This window comes from Bubalus kerabau, chromosome 15, assembly GCF_029407905.1.
Source record: "Bubalus kerabau isolate K-KA32 ecotype Philippines breed swamp buffalo chromosome 15, PCC_UOA_SB_1v2, whole genome shotgun sequence".
In the NCBI taxonomy this organism is placed as follows: Eukaryota; Metazoa; Chordata; class Mammalia; order Artiodactyla; family Bovidae; genus Bubalus; species Bubalus kerabau.
The window spans coordinates 17,984,594-18,002,769 of NC_073638.1; the positions used below are offsets into that span (position 1 = coordinate 17,984,594).

Below are 18,176 nucleotides of genomic sequence, written 5' to 3' on the forward strand. Positions count from 1 at the left end.
TGGGGATTAGAGGCAGATTTTAATTTTTCATTAATATCATGCACCAGTTAAAAATAGTTTTAAGTAAATACCTATTGGAGGGAATAATATAATAAATGACAAAGGAGGCTAAAAACTCTACATATGTGTGTGCATGCTAAGTTACTTAAGTCGTCTCTGGCTTTATGCAACCCTATGGACCATAGCCCGCCAGGCTCCTCTGTCTATGGAATTCTCCAGGCAAGAATACTGGAGTGGGTTACCATGCCTTCCTCCAGGGGATCTTCCTGACCCAGGGATTGAACCCACATCTCTTACATCTCCTGCTTTGGCAGGCAGGTTCTTTACCACTAGCACCAACTGAGAAGCCCCCCAAATTCTGTATTAATTCATTGTTGTTTAAAGCAGAAACTTGAATGAAGTGGAGTGAGCTATTTACATACACAGAGTGTTTTAGGAAGATAGAACAGCAAGTGTGAAGGCAATGAAATAGAGCATTGGAACAGGAAGAATGACAGTGTGACTGTAGTCAACTGTAGAGAAAAAAGAGTAGTAGGTAATAAAGCAGAGAGGTAATGGGATTACACAGTACAAGCTAAATGTTAGAATTTTATTGTAACTGTGAAGGGAAGATACTGAAGGGTTAGACTAGAGGAGTAACATGATCTGACTTAAATTTTTTGAATGTCACCCTGAAAGGGAGCAAAAGAAAACAAAAAACTAAGTTATCTCTATGACTCAACAGGAATAATTATGAATAAATCTATTACTTTGTGAATATTAATATTAATCCTCCAAAAATATATGATACAACAGTAATACTCCATAATTATATACCCTATGATAATGCCAACCACCCACAATAATATGAATTTGGAGGTAACATGATTGGTTATTGGCTTCTGACTCCAAAGAAGGCTTATTCTGGACATTTAATTATAGTTGACCCTTGAATAACATGGTTTGTACTGTGTGGGTCCATATATATGCAGACTTTTTTTCAATAAATATATTGGGAAAAGTTTTGGAGATTTACAACAATTTGAAAAAACTTACAGGTAAGTTTACATGGCCTAGAAATATAAGAAAACAATGAAAAAGGTATTATCATGACAGCATTAAATATATGTAGATACCAGTTTATCTTATCAATTTGCTACCATAAAATACGCATGAATCTATTATAAAAAGTTAAAATTTATGAAAAGTTATGCACACACAGACTGATCATGGTATCATTTGCAGTTGAGAGAATTGTAAACAATTGTAAAGATGCAATATTACACATACCTGCATAAAATTAATTGTAGAACATACTTTACCATGGTAATCGATTTATAGGCACCTACTGTTGCTACTGCAGTGAGCTCAAGTGTTGTGAGTATCTGCTTAATATGCTGTGGTGCTAATCATCGCCATGTGAGCAATTGCCATCTCTCCAGTAAATTGCATCTCACAATGAAAAGTGATCTCTCATGGGTCTCATGTATTTTTCATCATGCTTAGTGTAAACCCTGAATAACACCCATACAAAACGCTGCTAGTGATAATGAAAGTGTGTGTTCCCAAGAAGCAGCATGCATGACATTACAAGAAGAGTTGAATCGCTTAATATGTACTGTACAGTGAGGTCTGCAGCTGCAGTGGCCAGCCATTTTAAGATAAATTAACCCAGTGTAAGGACAACTGTCTATGCCCCAACCACTAATGCCAAAGAAGCTGAAGTCAAATGGTTCTATGAAGACCTACAAGACCTTTTAGAACTAGCACACACAAAAAAGATGTCCTTTTCATCATAGGCAATTAAAGTGCAAAAGTAGGAAGTCAAAAGATAACTGGAGTAACAGGCAAGTTTGGCCTTGGAGCAAAAAATGAAGCAGGGCAAAGGCTAACAGAGTTTTGCCAAGAGAACACACTAGTCATAACAAACACCCTCTTCCAACAACACAAGAGATGACTTTACACATAGACATCACCAAATACTCAATACTGAAATCAGACTGATTACATTATTTGCAGCTGAAGATGAAGAAGCTCTATACAGTCGGCAAAAACAAGACCAGGAGGTGACTGTGGCTCAGATCATGAGCTCCTTATTGCAAAATTCAGACTTAAATTGAAGAAAGTGGGGAAAACCACTATGTCATTCAGGTATGCATGCGTGCCAAGTTGCTTCAATTGGTCTGACTCTGTGTGATACTATGGACTGTAGCCGCCAGGCTCCTCTGTCCATGGGATTTTCCAGGCAAGAATATTGAAGTGGGTTGCCATGCCCTTCTCCAGGGGATCTTCCTGACTCAAAGATTGAATCCGAATCTCTTACATCTCCTACGTTGGTAGGTGGGTCCGTTACCTCTGCTGCTGCTGCTGCTAAGTCACTTTAGTCGTGTCTGACTCTGTGTGACCCCATAGATGGCAGCCTACCAGGCTCCCCCGTCTCTGGGATTCTCCAGGCAAGAACACTGGAGTGGGTTGCCATTTCCTTCTCTAATGCATGAAAGTGAAAAGTGAAAGTGAAGTCGCTTAGTCATGTCCGACTCTTAGTGACCCCATGGACTGCAGCCTACCAGGCTCCTTCGCCCATGGGGTTTTCCAGGCAAGAGTACTGGAGTGGGGTGCCATTGCCTTCTCCACTAGCACCACTCAAATCCCTTATGATTATACAGTGGAAGTGACAAATAGGTTCAATTGATTCAATATGATAGAGTGCCTGAAGAACTATGGATGGAGGTTCATAACACTGGAAATACAGGAGGCGGTGATCAAAACCATCTCAAAGAAAAACGAATGCAAGAAGGCAAAATGGTTATCTGAGGAGGCCTTACAAAAAGCTGAGAACAGAAGTGAATGGCAAAGGAGAAAGGGAAACATACACCCATCTGATTACAGAGTTTCAAAGAATAGTAAGGAGAGATAAGAACCCCTTCTTATGGGTACAATGCAAAGAAATAGAGGAAAGCAATAGAATGAGAAAGACTAGAGATCTCTCCAAGAAAATCAGAGATATTAAGGGAACATTTCATCCAAAGATTGGCACAATAAAAGACAGAAATGGCAAGGACTTAACAGAAGCAGAAGAGATTAAGAAGAGGTGGCAAGAATACACAGAAGAACTGTACAAAAAAAGGTCTTAATGACCCAGAAAACCACAATAGTGTGGTCACTCACCTAGAGCCAGATATCCTGGAGTATGAAGTCAAGTGGGCCTTAGGATTCATTACTACAAACAAAGCTAGCAGAGGTGATAGAATTCCAGCTGTCCTATTTGAAATCCTAAAAGATGATGGTGTTAAAATGCTGCAGTCTCCAAACATGCCAGCAAATTTGGAAAACTCAGCAGTGGCCACAGGATGGAAACAGGTCAGTTTTCATTCCAATACCAAAGAAAGGCAACACTAAAGAATGTTCAAACTACTACACAATTTTGCTTATTTCTCATGCTAGCAAGGTAATGCTCAAAATCCTTCAAGCTAGGCTCAACAGTACACAAACCAAAATATTCCAGATGTACAAGCTGGATTTAGAAAAGGCAAAGGAACCAGAGATCAAATTGCTAACATCCATTGTATCAAAGATAAAGCAAAAGAATTCCAGCAAAACTTCTACTTCTGCTTTATTGAGTATGCTAAGAGCCTTTGCCTGTGTGGATCACAACAAATTGTGGAGAATTCTTAAAGAGATGAGAATACCAGACCACCTTACCTGCCTCCTGAGAAACCTGTATGCAGGTCTAGAAGCAAAGTCAGAACAGGAAATGGAAAACCGGACTGGTTCTAAATTGAGATGTCAAGGCTGTATATTGTCATCCTGCTTATTTAACTTATATGCAGAGTACGCCATGTGAAATGCCAAGCTGTATGAACCACAAACTGGAATCAAGATTGCCAGGAAAAATATTATCAACTTCAGATATGCAGCTGATACCACCTTAATGTCTGAAAGTGAAGAGGAACTAAAGAGCTTCTTGATGAAGGTGAAAGAGGAGAGTGAAAAAGCTGGCTTGAAAGGCAACATTCAAAAAACTAAGATCATGGCATCTATATCATGACTTCAAGGCAAATAGATGGGAAAAAATGGAAACAGTGGCAGATTTTACTTTCTTGGGCTCCAAAATCACCGTGGACAGTGACTGCAGTCATGACATTAAAATACACTTGCTCCTTGGGAGGAAAGCCATACAAACCTAGACAGTGTATTAAAAAGCAGAGACATTACTTTGCTGACAAAAGTCCATATGGTCAAAACTATGGTTTTTCCAGTACTCATGTATGGATGTGAGAATTGGGCCATAAAGAAGGCTGAGCACCAAAAATTGATGCTTTCAAACTGTAGTGCTGGAAAAGACTCTTGAGAATCCCTTGAACAGCAAGGAGATCAAACCAGTCAATCCTAAAGGAAATCAACCCTGAATATTCATTAGAAGGACTGAGGCTGAGCTCTAATACTTTGGCCACCTGATGCAAAGAGCCGACTCATTGAAAAAGACCTTGCTGCTGGGAAAGATTGAGGGCAACAGAGGATGAGATGGTTGGATGGCATCACCGATTCAATGGACATGAGTTTGAGCAAATTCCGGGAGATAGTGAAGGACAGGGAAACCTGGTATACTGCAGTCCATGGGGTCACCGAGTCGGACGTGAGTTAGCTACTGAACAACAACAAGGACCATTGTTAAAAAAAAAAAAAAGGGAAAGAAATTCGTGAAGCTCTCACTCCAGCTTTAACATCAGGTGTGAAAACCTTGCACTTTGTGCAAAAAGCCTTCTTGTCATAAATTGAAAATGCAGCTTTTCTGTGGGGGCAGGATTGCTATAAGAAGTCATACCTAAAGACTCTAATGTGATTCAAGGAAAAGTGAAGTCATTACATGAAAACATAAAGCAAAAGAATCTAAAGCTGAAAAACTTTAATTCCAGCAAAGGATGGTTTGATAAGTTTAGAAAAAGGTTTGGCTTTAAAAAATGTAAAGATAATAGAAGCAGCAGCTTCTGCCAACTAAGAGGTGATAGACAGGTTCGAATGCCCACTGAAGAAAACGGAAAGGCTATCTGCCTCAACTGGTTCTCAGGGCAGAGAAGAGTGCCCTATTCTGGGGGGAAAATGCCACAAAGGATACTTATTAGTAATGAAGAAGAGAAGTAAGCACCAGGACATAGGGTAAGAAGGGATAGGCTAACTCTACTGTTTGTGCAAATGCAGCTGAATTTATGATCAGGACTGCCCTTAACTATAAAGATGTTAACCCCTTAAGACTTAGAGGAAAAAGATAAATACCAGCTGTCAGTCTTTTAGTTGTACAAGAAGAAGACTTGGACAGCCAGGACACTTTTACTGAATTGATTCCATCGATGCTTTGTCACTCAAGTCAGGAAGTACCTTGCCAGTAAAGGGCTGTCTTTTAAAATTGTTTTGATATTGAACAATGTCCCTGGTTACTCAGAACTCTATGAGTTCATCACTGAGTGCATCAAAGTGGTCTATCTGATGTGAAGACACAACATCTCTAATTCAGTCTCCAGATCAGGGTGTCAATAAGGACATTTAAATCTCATTGCACATGATACTCTATGAAAAGGACTGTCAATATTCTAGCAGAGAACCAAACAGAACATCATGGAAGTCTGGAAAAATTACACCATGAGAGTTGTCATCATGGTTATAGAAAAAGCAATGAAAAAGCCATCAAGCCTGAAACAATAAATCCCTGCTGGAGAAAACAGTTTCCAGATGCTGTCCATGACTTCATAGAACTCATTACAGAGACAATCAAGGAGATCATGAATGGGATTGTGGATGTGGCAAAAAGGTAGGGGGTGAAGGGTTTCAAGATATGGAACCTGGAGACATTCAAGGGCTAACAGACACCAAATCAGAGGAATTAGAAGGCAACTTGATGGAGGTGAGTGCTTCTGAACCAGTTCCAGATGATAAGAAAGAAAATATAGAAGAAGCAGTGCCAGAAAACAAATTGACATTAGGCAATCTATTATAGCATAAGAGTTCTTACTATTCAAGACTGCTTTCAACTTCTTTTACAACATGGAATCTTCCATGCTACAGGAACTGAAACTAAACAGTGGAAGGACTGGAGCCCTGTAGAAACACTTTTAGGGAAATGAAAAAGTAAAAAGTCAAGCAGAAACTATGACATCTTTCATAAAATTGCACTGGGCATGCCTGCCTCTACTACCTCCCCCTTTACCTCCTATACCTCTTTCACCCCTGCCAATCTGGGAAAGGAAATAACAATCCCTCCCCTTCCTCAGTCTATTCAATGTGAAGATGATGAGGATAAAGATTTTTATGATTGATTTCCACTTAATGAATAGCAAATGATCATGCTGTATACTTAATAAACTTATCTGCTGTGTGTGTGGTTGTCTTTGTGTGAAAATCTAGTAACCACAATGGTGTGCCTCACTCTCCTGTAATTGGAGAAACTGAATATCAGTGTATCACCATCAGTTCAGTTCAGTTCAGTCGTTCAGTCATGTCCTACTCTTTGTGAACCTATGGACTGCAGAACGCCAGACCTCCCTGTCCATCACCAACTCCTGGAGCTTGCTCAAACTCATTTCCATCCAGTTGGTGATGCCATCCAACCATCTCATCCTCTATCATACCCTCTCCTCCTGCCTTCCATCTTTCCCAGCATCAGGGTCTTTGCCAATGAGTTAGTTCTTCCCATCAGGTGGCCAAAGTATTGGAGCTTCAGCTTTAGCATCAGTCCTTCCAGTGAATATTCAGGACTGATCTGCTTTGGTTGGATTTCCTTGCAGTCCAAGGGACTCTCAAGAGTCTTCTCCAACACCACAGTTTAAAAGCATCAATCCTTCAGTGCTCAGCTTTCTTTATAGTCCAACTTACATCCATACATGACTACTAGAAAAACCATAGTGAATTTAATTCAGAAAACCAGTATATCTACTATTGTGGGCAAGAATCCCTTAGAAGAAATGGAGTAGCCCTCATAGTTAACAAAGAGTCCAAAATGCAGTACTTGGGTGCAGTCTCAAAAATGACAGAATGATCTCTGTTCGTTTCCAAGGCAAAAAATAAAGCACAGTACTGTAAATGTATTTTCTCTTCCTTGTGATTTTAACAACATTCTTTTCTCTAGCTTACTTTATTATAATAATATAGTATATAAGGCATATAATATACAAAATATGTGTTAATCATCTGTTTATGTTACAGTAAGGCTGCTGTAGTTAAGTTTTGAGAGTCAAAAGTTATATCTGGATGTTCAAGTGCATGAGGAGTCAGCACCCTTAATCTCACATTGTTCAAGGTTTAGTGTACTTTGTAATAACTCCTCCTTATATTGAATGCAATTAAAATCTTGAAATCTACTTAGTGTTATGACATGATTTTTTTTTTAATTAGGAAGATGAGCATAGAAGACCAGTGTGTGTATGTACATATGGTTGGTGTAAGAGAGCTAATTTCTCATTTTATATTGTAAGAGGCTATCAGAAAACAGCCACATCTAAAAGAAATCAAGATTGACATATACACACTACTATATATAAAATACATAACTAATAAGAACTATTAAAATATAGCACAGGGAACTCTACTCAGTACTTTGTGACCTATAGGATAAAAGAATCTAAAAGAGTGAATATATGTATAACTGACTCACTTTGCTGTACAGCAGAAACTAAGGTAACATTGTTAATCAACCATATTCTAATACAAATTAATTTTAAAAATGGAAAAAATAAAATAAAGATTTATTTTAATAAATATACATTAAAGTAATATATAAAAAGTAGAATAACATGCTATTTAAAATATGGAGATAAAAACCAAAAGAAGTGCATGTGCAACAACGATAAAACAGAGTAGGGATAAAGAATGACCAAGGGATATTTTAATACAAACAGTCAAGGACGGCCTCTCTAATTAGGAAACCCTACTTTTTTATTATGCAAAGAGGGAACCATGGGAAAATGGTAGAAGAGGGTTCCAGACACAGGGAACAAAAGATAAAAATGTCTTTAGATAAGGAGCTTGGTGTGTTCAAGTGGTAGAAAAAGAGAAAACAGTGCCCTTGGAGTTCAGAGAAGAGGCAGAAGAGTGAGAAGTAAAAGAAATAGGCAGGAGCCACACTATCATCATATGGAAAATTGGCTGGCATGGTTTGGCAATGTACTAGAGCTGACTTGTTTCAGTAGAGTCAAATTTTAAATTTTTGAGAATTTTGTGAGCTAGTTTTTATACACAGTCATTATTTTAAAATTAAATCACTTAAACTTACAATCAAATAAAATAAAGGTAATATACACTCAAAACTCATCACTTAACTATTTACCTTCCTATTGAAGGGGATCAGAATATATCACCCCAAAATATGCTACTGTCAACTACAAATTGCCACTTGCCATTGGCACTTGCCATCGACCTCTACAAGGATTAAATCACGTGCTTATACAGCTGCTGACCTTCAACACCTCTTTAAGGGAGTTCAGGGTAGAGAGCAGAAATGAGGCACTCTCTGATCTGGAAAAACTGGCAGAATAGGTCTTCAGATAGATATTTTCAGGAGCTGACTTTATGAGCCCAATTCTTACATCTTCTCATATCTAGAAAAGCACTAAATTCCTTCATGGTGACTTCTGCTCCTCCTAATTAGCAGAAATCTTCTGCAAAAATATGCACTTGATTGCATGCACTCCCTCTTCACAAAAATGATATATATATATATACTGACTTCTCCCTTACCTATTTGGAGCAGCTCCTCAGAGCTATCTGAAATGCTGTCTTCTGGGTTATAGTCTTCATTTTGCCCCAAATAAAACTTAACTCACACCTTTCATACTGTGCACTTTTTCGGTCAGCAGTTATGGTGACTATGAAGGGACCCAGAGTGGATTTCTCTATTTCACCTGAACTCTACAAAAAAACAGAGCCTTGCTTCCAGGAAAGGGCCCTTTCACTTATCTGCCTCCTCGGAGAGTCCAGGTAAATTTAACTAAGTGTCTCCTGGTTCTTGGATCTCCCATATTGGATATCCTGAGCTTTATCTGGCTGTGAATAGCATGTAACTGCCCCCTGCCACCCCTTCAGCTGAAAGATACTCAGGTGGCCTGGTTGAAAGATACCAGGGAAATAGCCACTCAGGTGAAAGATACTGGGAGGGGTGGTTAAAAGATACCAGGGTTTGCAATTATAGGAGACAGGGGTCTGTGTTGAGTGGTTAGGTAAGAGGCTGATCTGACACAATTCCTCAATTAAGTTGCTTTAATAGAATTGGCAGGATAAAAGTGAAGATACTACATAAGGGTTTTGCTCTGAAGAAAAGGGACAAGTCTCCTCTCGGTCAGTTATGGATTTCTCGGGCTACTGAGAAATTTACAGGAGTGGTGGGTGCAGAGTTTTCACACCACGGAGTGGTCCCACAGGGAAACCCACTCACTAATTAGAACACTTGTTCATCCAGGGGTCATGAATAAAAATTGGCCATTCAGTGATCTGAGCACCTGACGTGGTCTTGGACCACCAAAGGGAGAAATTGGAACTTGTAAGAGGGTTGAGACAACTCTCGGCTGACATCAAGAGAGTTAAGCTCACAAGCAGCACACTGGCCCACTACATGACTTCACTAGTAAATTGTACCCCTGACATATTTAAGATGGGAAATAGAGCCTCTCAAACACTGAAACAAGGGGCATCAGAAAGCCAGTCTCTGACTAACATACCAGCCAGGTTTATGCACAAAACAAAAGCTCACACTTGCCAAGTGTCTACTTAATTGGGGAAATTAAAGGAGATCTCAACCTAAAATGACCACATTGGAGTTTTTCTGATATTCCAGAATTTATATTTTGCACACACAGCTAGAAAAAAGGCCAGCTCTAAGATCAAACAACTGAATGGAATGATTACTTTGAGTGGTATCTAGAAGCTTCTAAAAGAGATTTAGAAGCTTCTACAAGAGGAAATGATAGCATAACTTCTTTGCAGGAAACCAACAATTAATTGTTTGAAACTGTATCAGAACTAAAAAAAAATCTGCTATAGTACTCTGACTCTGTCTCTCCCTCTGCTTTTCCCATGTGTCCTCTTCTATCTGGATTGCCTGGCACAGATGCTATCTCTTTCTCTTCCAACTCCTCTGCCTTCTACTTCTCCCTCTTCCCCAATAAGGGGAAAAGAAATCAGAAGTGATTATAGCTCCCTTTAAGAAGAAATGTATTACAGGGAGAGGTGAACCATCCTTGGTGGTTATGTACACATCCCAGACCCAAACAGAACTTAAGATTCTTAGCTAAGGAATCTCCAAATCTAAGTCATGATCCATTGTTGGTTTTTTCCCCCCATTGGGTTTTGCTAAGGAATCTGAGTTAACCATCTGAACCAAAAGCCCAGGTTTTCAAATCTATATTAATAATACAGCTGTTAGTTTCTAAAAGCAAAGCAAGGGAATGAATAAAGCAGAATTAAAACATCATTTCTTGGATTCTGAACCATAGGCTCACAATGAATGCAAGGCATTAGCTCAGAAATTGTTTGAACTTATGCCAGAGCATTTTCCAAAAATCATACACTGGACGGAGATTCAACAGTTGCAAGCAAAGATAGAATGAATCAATTATGGACTATTATGAAAAGTTTGAAAGAAACTTTCAAGCAACATTCTGACTTGACACCTGAATTATTCCTAACCTCCAAAATAATCCTTTGCTTAACTTTGCCTTTTTAGAATGTTTAGATGAGGATTTGGCTACTCTAGTCAAAAGCCACAAGCCAGATTGGTCCAAGTTACACACAAATGCACTTGCTATACTGGCTGACCAACTTTTCAAAACCATTGTTGTTCAGTCGCTCAGTCGTGTCTGACTCTTTGCAACCCCACAGACTGCAGCATGCCAGGCTTCCCTGTCCTTCACTACCTCCCAGAGTTTGCTCAAACTCTGTCCATTGAATCAGTGATATCATCCATCATCCTCAATTCATCCCCTTCTCCTCCTGCCTTCAATCTTTCCCAGCACAGGGTCTTTTCCAATGAGTTAGTTCTTCACATCAGGTGGCCTAAGTACTGGAGCTTAAGCTTCAGCATCAGTCATTCTAAAGAATATTTCAGGGTTGATTTCCTAGAGGATTGACTGATTTGATCTCCTTGCTGTCCAAGGGGCTCTCAAGAATCTTCTCCAGCACCATAGCTTGAAAGCATCAATTCTTTGGCTCTCCGCCTTCTTTATGGTCCAACTCTCACATCCATACATGACTAATGGAAAAACCATAGCTTTGACTATACAGACCTTTGCTTTTTAATACACTGTCTAGGTTTGTCATAGCTTTTCTTCCAAGGAACAAGAGTTTTTTAACTTCATGGCTGCAGTCACTGTCTCCAGTGATTTTGGAGCCCAAGAAAATAGTCTGTCACTGTTTCCATTTTCCCCCCATCTATTTGCCATGAAGTGATGGAACAAGATGCCATGATCTTAGTTTTTTAAATGCTGAGTTTTAAGCCAGGTTTTTCACTCTCCTCTTTCACTTTCATCAAGAGGCTCTTTAGTTCCTCTTTGCCTTCTGTCACTAGAGTAGTATCATCTGCATATCTGAAGTTGTGGATTTTTCTCCCAGCAATCTTGATTCCAGCTTGAGATTCATCCAGCCCAGCATTTTGCATGATGTACTCCGAATATATGTTAAATAAGCTGGGTGACAATATACAGCCTTGATGCACTCCCTTTCCAATTTTGAGCCAGTCTGTTGTTCCATGTCTGGTTCTAACTGTTGCTTCTTAACCTGCATACAGGTTTCTCAGAAGGCAAGTAAGGTCATATTCCCATCTCTTTTAGAGTTTTCTACAGTTTGTTGTGATCCATGCAGTCAAAGACTTTAGCATAGTCAATAAAGTAGATTTTTTTCTGTAATTCTCTTGCTTTTTCTATGATCCAGTGGATGTTGGCAATTTGATCTCTGGTTCCTCTGCCTTTTCTAAATTCGGCTTATACATCTGTAAGTTCTCAGTTCATGTACTGTTGAAGCCTAGCTTGAAGGATTTTGAGCATTACCTTGCTAGCATGTGAAGGAGATATCTATGAAAATTATGAACCTTCAATTGTGCCAATTAAGTATAGAGCACCAGTCAAAGGTTAACCAATCTCTGTTTAATCCCCAACAAGCAGAGAAAGCTAGCTTGGAGGAAACAATACATCTCTTCAGAATTCTGATCCTGAGGGAATAAATTCTATGAGGAGAACCTGATTTTCTCTACCTGTGCCTTGAGACCAGAGCTCTCAGGATCACTCATTTAGCTCATCTCTGATTCCTAAGACTAAAAAAAGGAGTGGAAAAAACTCTTTAAAATTTAACTTATTCCAACTGTTTTTACAACTAGTAAGTTTTATATTGTGATATCTGATTCATGACTAGGTTTAGAAAATGAAGCTATGAGATCTTCCATTCTCTCTGATAGTACGTTTGCTGCTGCTAAGTCGCTTCAGTCATGTCCGACTCTGTGTGACCCCATAGACGGCAGCCCACCAGGCTCCCCCGTCCCTGGGATTCTCCAGGCAAGAACACTGGAGTGGGTTGCCGTTTCCTTCTCCAGTGCATAAAAGTGAAAAGTGAAAGTGAAGTCACTCAGTCGTGTCTGACTCTTCCCGACCCCATGGACTGTGGCCCACCAGGCTCCTCTGTCCATGGGATTTTCCAGGCAAGAGTACTGGAGCGGGGTGCCATTGCCTTCTCCGGATAGTACGTTTATGCATGCGCTATTTTTGTTCTTACTTTGCATGGTTATAATCAAATTTAACTTGTAAGTAAGCTCTACTTAATTGGATTAAAAGAAATTAAACCCTTATGTGAAAGTATTAGTCGCTCAGTCATGTCCAACTTTTTGTGACCCCATGGACTCTAGCCTACCAAGCTCCTATGTCCATGGAATTCTCCAGGCAAGAATATTGGAATGGGTTGTCATTTCCTTCTCCAAGGAGTCTTCCTGATTAAGGGATTGAACCTGAATCTCTGACATTTCAGGCAGATTCTTTACCATCTGCACCACCAGGAAAGCCGTACTTATAAAAATTTTTTTAAAAATAAAAATACAGAAGGTAACTGGCTAGAATTAACTTATAGTTCATGTGAACTGTAAAGTATTCAAAATTAAATTAATACCTGGTATTAATGTTTAAGTTTGTTGATCTAATTAATATAGACATGTGTTTAGAGTCATCAGCATTAAGTACAATACTTCCATTGTGTCTATATTTAATATAAGCTAAACAAAATCTTGTTGTATCTTTTAGAAATCTGTTAGCAAGGAAAGTGACTTGATGTGAAGAAATGTTTAAGGAAAGAAAATGTAAAGGGGATAAGAGCTTTTAGATAAACTGTATTAAGAATAATTATGCTTCAGGAATGTATATCTAAAATATTCTCTCTAGATTCTGATAACTTGAAATTCTAGAGTTGTGCTAAATTAAGTGATGGAGGTTTATTGAATAGCTAGGTCATTCACAAACAAGATACTGAAACATTAATTGTCAAATGGTTTCCTTTTACAGAGAAACAAAAGGTTTAGAACTATTAATAAATGTTTGGTGCCACATTGAGACATTTTATATAAGAAAGCACATTTTTCAAGAAATTATTTGGATTTATGTTTCATGGATGCTTAAGAAAAGTAGCGTGTACGATTTTAGTAAAGGAGGTATGAGGAAAGGAGTTGCATTTTATTAAGGGAAAAGGACGTAGGGCTGACTTATAGGTGGCTGTTTCTGGAGGGAATAAAATAAAGTGATGGTACAGAAAGTGGTGAAAGATTTATGGAAAGTTGACCCCAAGAAAAGAGTTTTATGCATGGTCAGGATTGACTAAGTTTATTTTTTTATTTTTATTTTTTTGACTAAGTTAAAAATAAATTTGAGTAAATGAATTTAAAAGTAGGCTGGTGCAAAATCTGAATTGGGCTTTTCTCTCTGACAAGTTTTCTTAAGATGTTGAACTTCCTTTGATAATAAATTTTAATCTTTGGCCCATTTTTTGATTGGGTCATTTATTTTTCTGGAGTTGAGCTGTAGGAGTTGCTTGTATATTCTCGAGATTAGTTGTTTGTCAGTTGCTTCATTTGCTATTATCTTCTCCCATTCTGAAGGCTGTCTTTTCACCTTGCTAATAGTTTCCTTTGATGTGCAGAAGCTTTTAAGGTTAATTAGGTCCCATTTGTTTATTTTTGCTTTTATTTCCAATATTCTGGGAGGTGGGTCATAGAGGATCCTGCTGTGATGTATGTCAGAGAGGGTTTTGCCTATGTTCTCCTCTAGGAGGTTTATAGTTTCTGGTCTTACGTTTAGATCTTTAATCCATTTTGAGTTTATTTTTGTGTATGGTGTTAGAAAGTGTTCTAGTTTCATTCTTTTACAAGTGGTTGACCAGTTTTCCCAGCACCACTTGTTAAAGAGATTGTCTTTAATCCATTGTATATTCTTGCCTCCTTTGTCAAAGATAAGGTGTCCATATGTGCGTGGATTTATCTCTGGGCTTTCTATTTTGTTCCATTGATCTATATTTCTGTCTTTGTGCCAGTACCATACTGTCTTGATAACTGTGGCTTTGTAGTAGAGCCTGAAGTCAGGTAGGTTGATTCCTCCAGTTCCATTCTTCTTTCTCAAGATCGCTTTGGCTATTCGAGGTTTTTTGTATTTCCATACAAATTGTGAAATTATTTGTTCTAGCTCTGTGAAGAATGCTGTTGGTAGCTTATAGGGATTGCATTGAATCTATAGATTGCTTTGGGTAGTATACTCATTTTCACTATATTGATTCTTCCAATCCATGAACATGGTATATTTCTCCATCTGTTAGTGTCCTCTTTGATTTCTTTCACCAGTGTTTTATAGTTTTCTATATATAGGTCTTTAGTTTCTTTAGGTAGATGTCCATCAGCAGATGAATGGATAAGAAAGCTGTGGTACATATACACAACGGAGTATTATTCAGCCATTAAAAAGAATACATTTGAATCAGTTCTAATGAGGTGGATGAAACTGGAGCCTATTATACAGAGTGAAGTAAGCCAGAAAGAAAAACACCAATACAGTATACTAACACATATATATGGAATTTAGAAAGATGGTAACAATAACCCTGTGTACGAGATAGCAAAAGGGACACTGATGTATAGAACAGTCTTATGGACTCTGTTGGAGAGGGAGAGGGTGGGAAGATTTGGGAGAATGGCATTGAAACATGTAAAATATCATGTATGAAACGAGTTGCCAGTCCAGGTTTGATGCACGATACTGGATGCTTGGGGCTGGTGCACTGGGACGACCCAGAGGGATGGAATGGGGAGGGAGGAGGGAGGAGGGTTCAGGATGGGGAACACATGTATACCTGTGGCGGATTCATTTTGATATTTGGCAAAACTAATACAGTTATGTAAAGTTTAAAAATAAAATAAAATTAAAAAAAATAAATTTTAAGTTCTTTACCTTTTAAGTGATCTATTCTGTATTTGCCTTTGAAATATTTTATTATTACTTTGGCTAAGTGAATAACTATTATATCACAGTGACTACTGCATCCTATGAGTGTTCTAAGCCCTTTTGGTATTTTTTGACAAAATTTTCTAAATCAAATTCTAATGAGGTACTTTTAACCTTTAGCTAACTTTGGGATACTTTAAAGGGCCCCTGAAACATACCAGAGAGAGAGATTAAACTAATTAGGTATAATTGGTGTGTAAATTGAATGAGAAATTTTGTCGAATGAATGATAAATCTTCTCAGGTTAAAAATGCTTACTATTAGTAATACAGATATACCAGAAATTATATAGAATTCCTAAAGATATGACATGTTCTTACAAAATGTTAGCAATAATAATTCTAGTTATTATCCCAAACTGTTGTGTGTCACAGCAGTAACCAAGTTTCTTTGTCAACTGCATTGTAATCAGATTTTAAACATGCCTACTTAAGTCTTTTGTCATTATAGACAGTTATGGTTTTATTCTTAGGCCTTTGGGAAATGCTACCTCTTCAAGATTTATAGGAAGAAATTTTGGATAAATGTAAGTTTCTGACCTCCAGACTATAATGTTGAACTGGGTAAGAAACTAAAGAATTCTAATGGGAAACCCAATAGCTTCATAAAACTCTTTTAAAAAAAGGTTAGTTACATGAGACTGAATGAACTGGTGAATATTGTTATAATATTTATGGCTTTTTATCTGAAAAATTACTAGTTTAAATCCGTGTTTTCCATGTATAAGGAAACCTTCCCCTCCAACTAATTATGACTTACAGTAATTTTGGTAAATTGTAACTTTATAAGCAGAATTAAGAGATGGGATACCAGACTACCTGACTTGCCTCTGGAGAAATCTGTATGCAGGTCAGGAAGCAACAGTTAGAACTGGACATGGAACAACAGACTGGTTCCAAACAGGAAAAGGAGTACATCAAGGCTGCATATTGTCACCCTGCTTATTTAACTTATATGCAGAGTACATCATGAGAAATGCTGGGCTGGATGAAGCACAAGCTGGAATCAAGATTGTCAGGAGAAATATCAATAACCTCAGATATGCAGATGACACCACCCTTATGGCAGAAAGAGGAGAGTGAAAAAGTTGGCTTAAAGCTCAACATTCAGAAAACTAAGATCATGGCATCTGGTCCCATCACTTCACGGCAAATATATGGGGAAACAGTGCAAACAGTGGCAGACTTTATTGTTTTGGGCTCCAAAATCACTGCAGATGGTGACTACAGCCATGAAATTAAAAGATGCTTACTCCTGGAAGGAAAGTTATGACCAACCTAGACAGCATATTAAAAAGCAAAGACATTACTTTGCCAACAAAAGTCCATCTAGTCAAGGCTATGGTTTTTCCAGTAGTCATGTATGGATGTGAGAGTTGGACTATAAAGAAAGCTGAGTGCCAAAGAACTGATGCTTTTGCACTGTGGTGTTGGAGAAGACTCTTGAGAGTCCCTTGGACTGCAAGGAGATCCAATCAGTTAATCCTAAAGGAGATCAGTCCTGAAAATTCATTGGAAGGACTGATGTTAAAGGTGAAACTCCAGTACTTTGGCCACCCGATGCAAAGAGCTGACTCATTTGAAAAGACCCTGGTGCTGGGAAAGATTGAAGGTGGGAGGAGAAGAGGACGAAAGAAGATGAGATGGTTGGATGGCATCACCAACTCAATGGACATGAGTTTGGGTAAACTCCAGGGGTTAGTGATGGACAGGGAGGCCTGGCATGCTGCGGTCCATGGGGTTGCAAAGAGTCGGACACGACTGAGCTGAAGTTTGTTTTGAAACTATCTCATTAATCTATCTTTGGATGAAAATCAGATGCCCCAAGCCTGCAACAAGGGGATTATTTATATTGGAAAAAACATCATTTAAAGGACTCTCTACAACCCAGATGGAAAGGCCCTCACCAGGTATACTTAACTAACTCATGTGCAGCAAAACTAAAGGGAATTGGATTCATATTTCCCACTTAAAAGGGACCCTTGCACTGGACTGTATGGAGAGGTCTGCTGACCTCAAACTCACCTAAAATAATGCTCAAAGAGAGAAGAAACTACACTCACATCAGGAAGAGAAGGCAACATCAGAGATAGACAGGTTATCTAAGATACTGGACATGATTCATATGATCATTTATAATGTTTTCATGACTTCTTGGACCTTTGTATATAAATCAAATGTTTTTCTATCATTGACACCATCCTATAGCAGTTTTAAAAATCAATCCAATTATTGGTTATGTGGATAATTACCTGTGTCTAAGTACTTCCGGATTACCTTGGTGAAGATTTCTCCACTCCAAGGCTCTGACTGGATGGCTTTCAGGAAATTTATATTAGAAGAAAGAAAGTTCAGTTGTATTCAGGCTACTCTGGGATCCTCTCATCTGGCCAATTAATAATACCTGCTCTGATCCTGGCCATACATACAAATTTTCTTTTAGGGTCACTCAAGCTCAATCAGAACAATAAGCTAAGTCTCAATCAAAAATTGTAACCTCCTGTTTATTAGAAGGAAACCTCCCACAATTATGGGATGGATTTATGTGGTTAATTTATGGTCATTTAAGTAAAAAAGCTCCTCTATGTATTATGTTAAAGATGATCAGCCTTGAGGCTTCTGGTTCAGATAACAGAATAGAAGGACGTGCACTTATCTCCTCTTGTGAGAGCACCAAAACTGCAGCTAGCTGAAG

At 38.4% G+C, this 18,176-nt stretch overlaps 1 protein-coding gene across 1 annotated transcript in view; it reads right to left on the reverse strand.

Annotated features, from left to right (window-relative positions):
• C15H11orf65 (chromosome 15 C11orf65 homolog) overlaps positions 1–17,801 on the reverse strand; it is a 94,432-nt gene extending 76,631 nt beyond the window's left edge. Inside the window, exon 1 of the mRNA XM_055547407.1 lies at positions 17,734–17,801. The gene's annotated coding sequence lies outside the window, so the exon portion shown is untranslated. The remainder of the gene's footprint in view (positions 1–17,733) is intronic.
• Between the last annotated feature and the right edge of the window lie 375 nt (positions 17,802–18,176).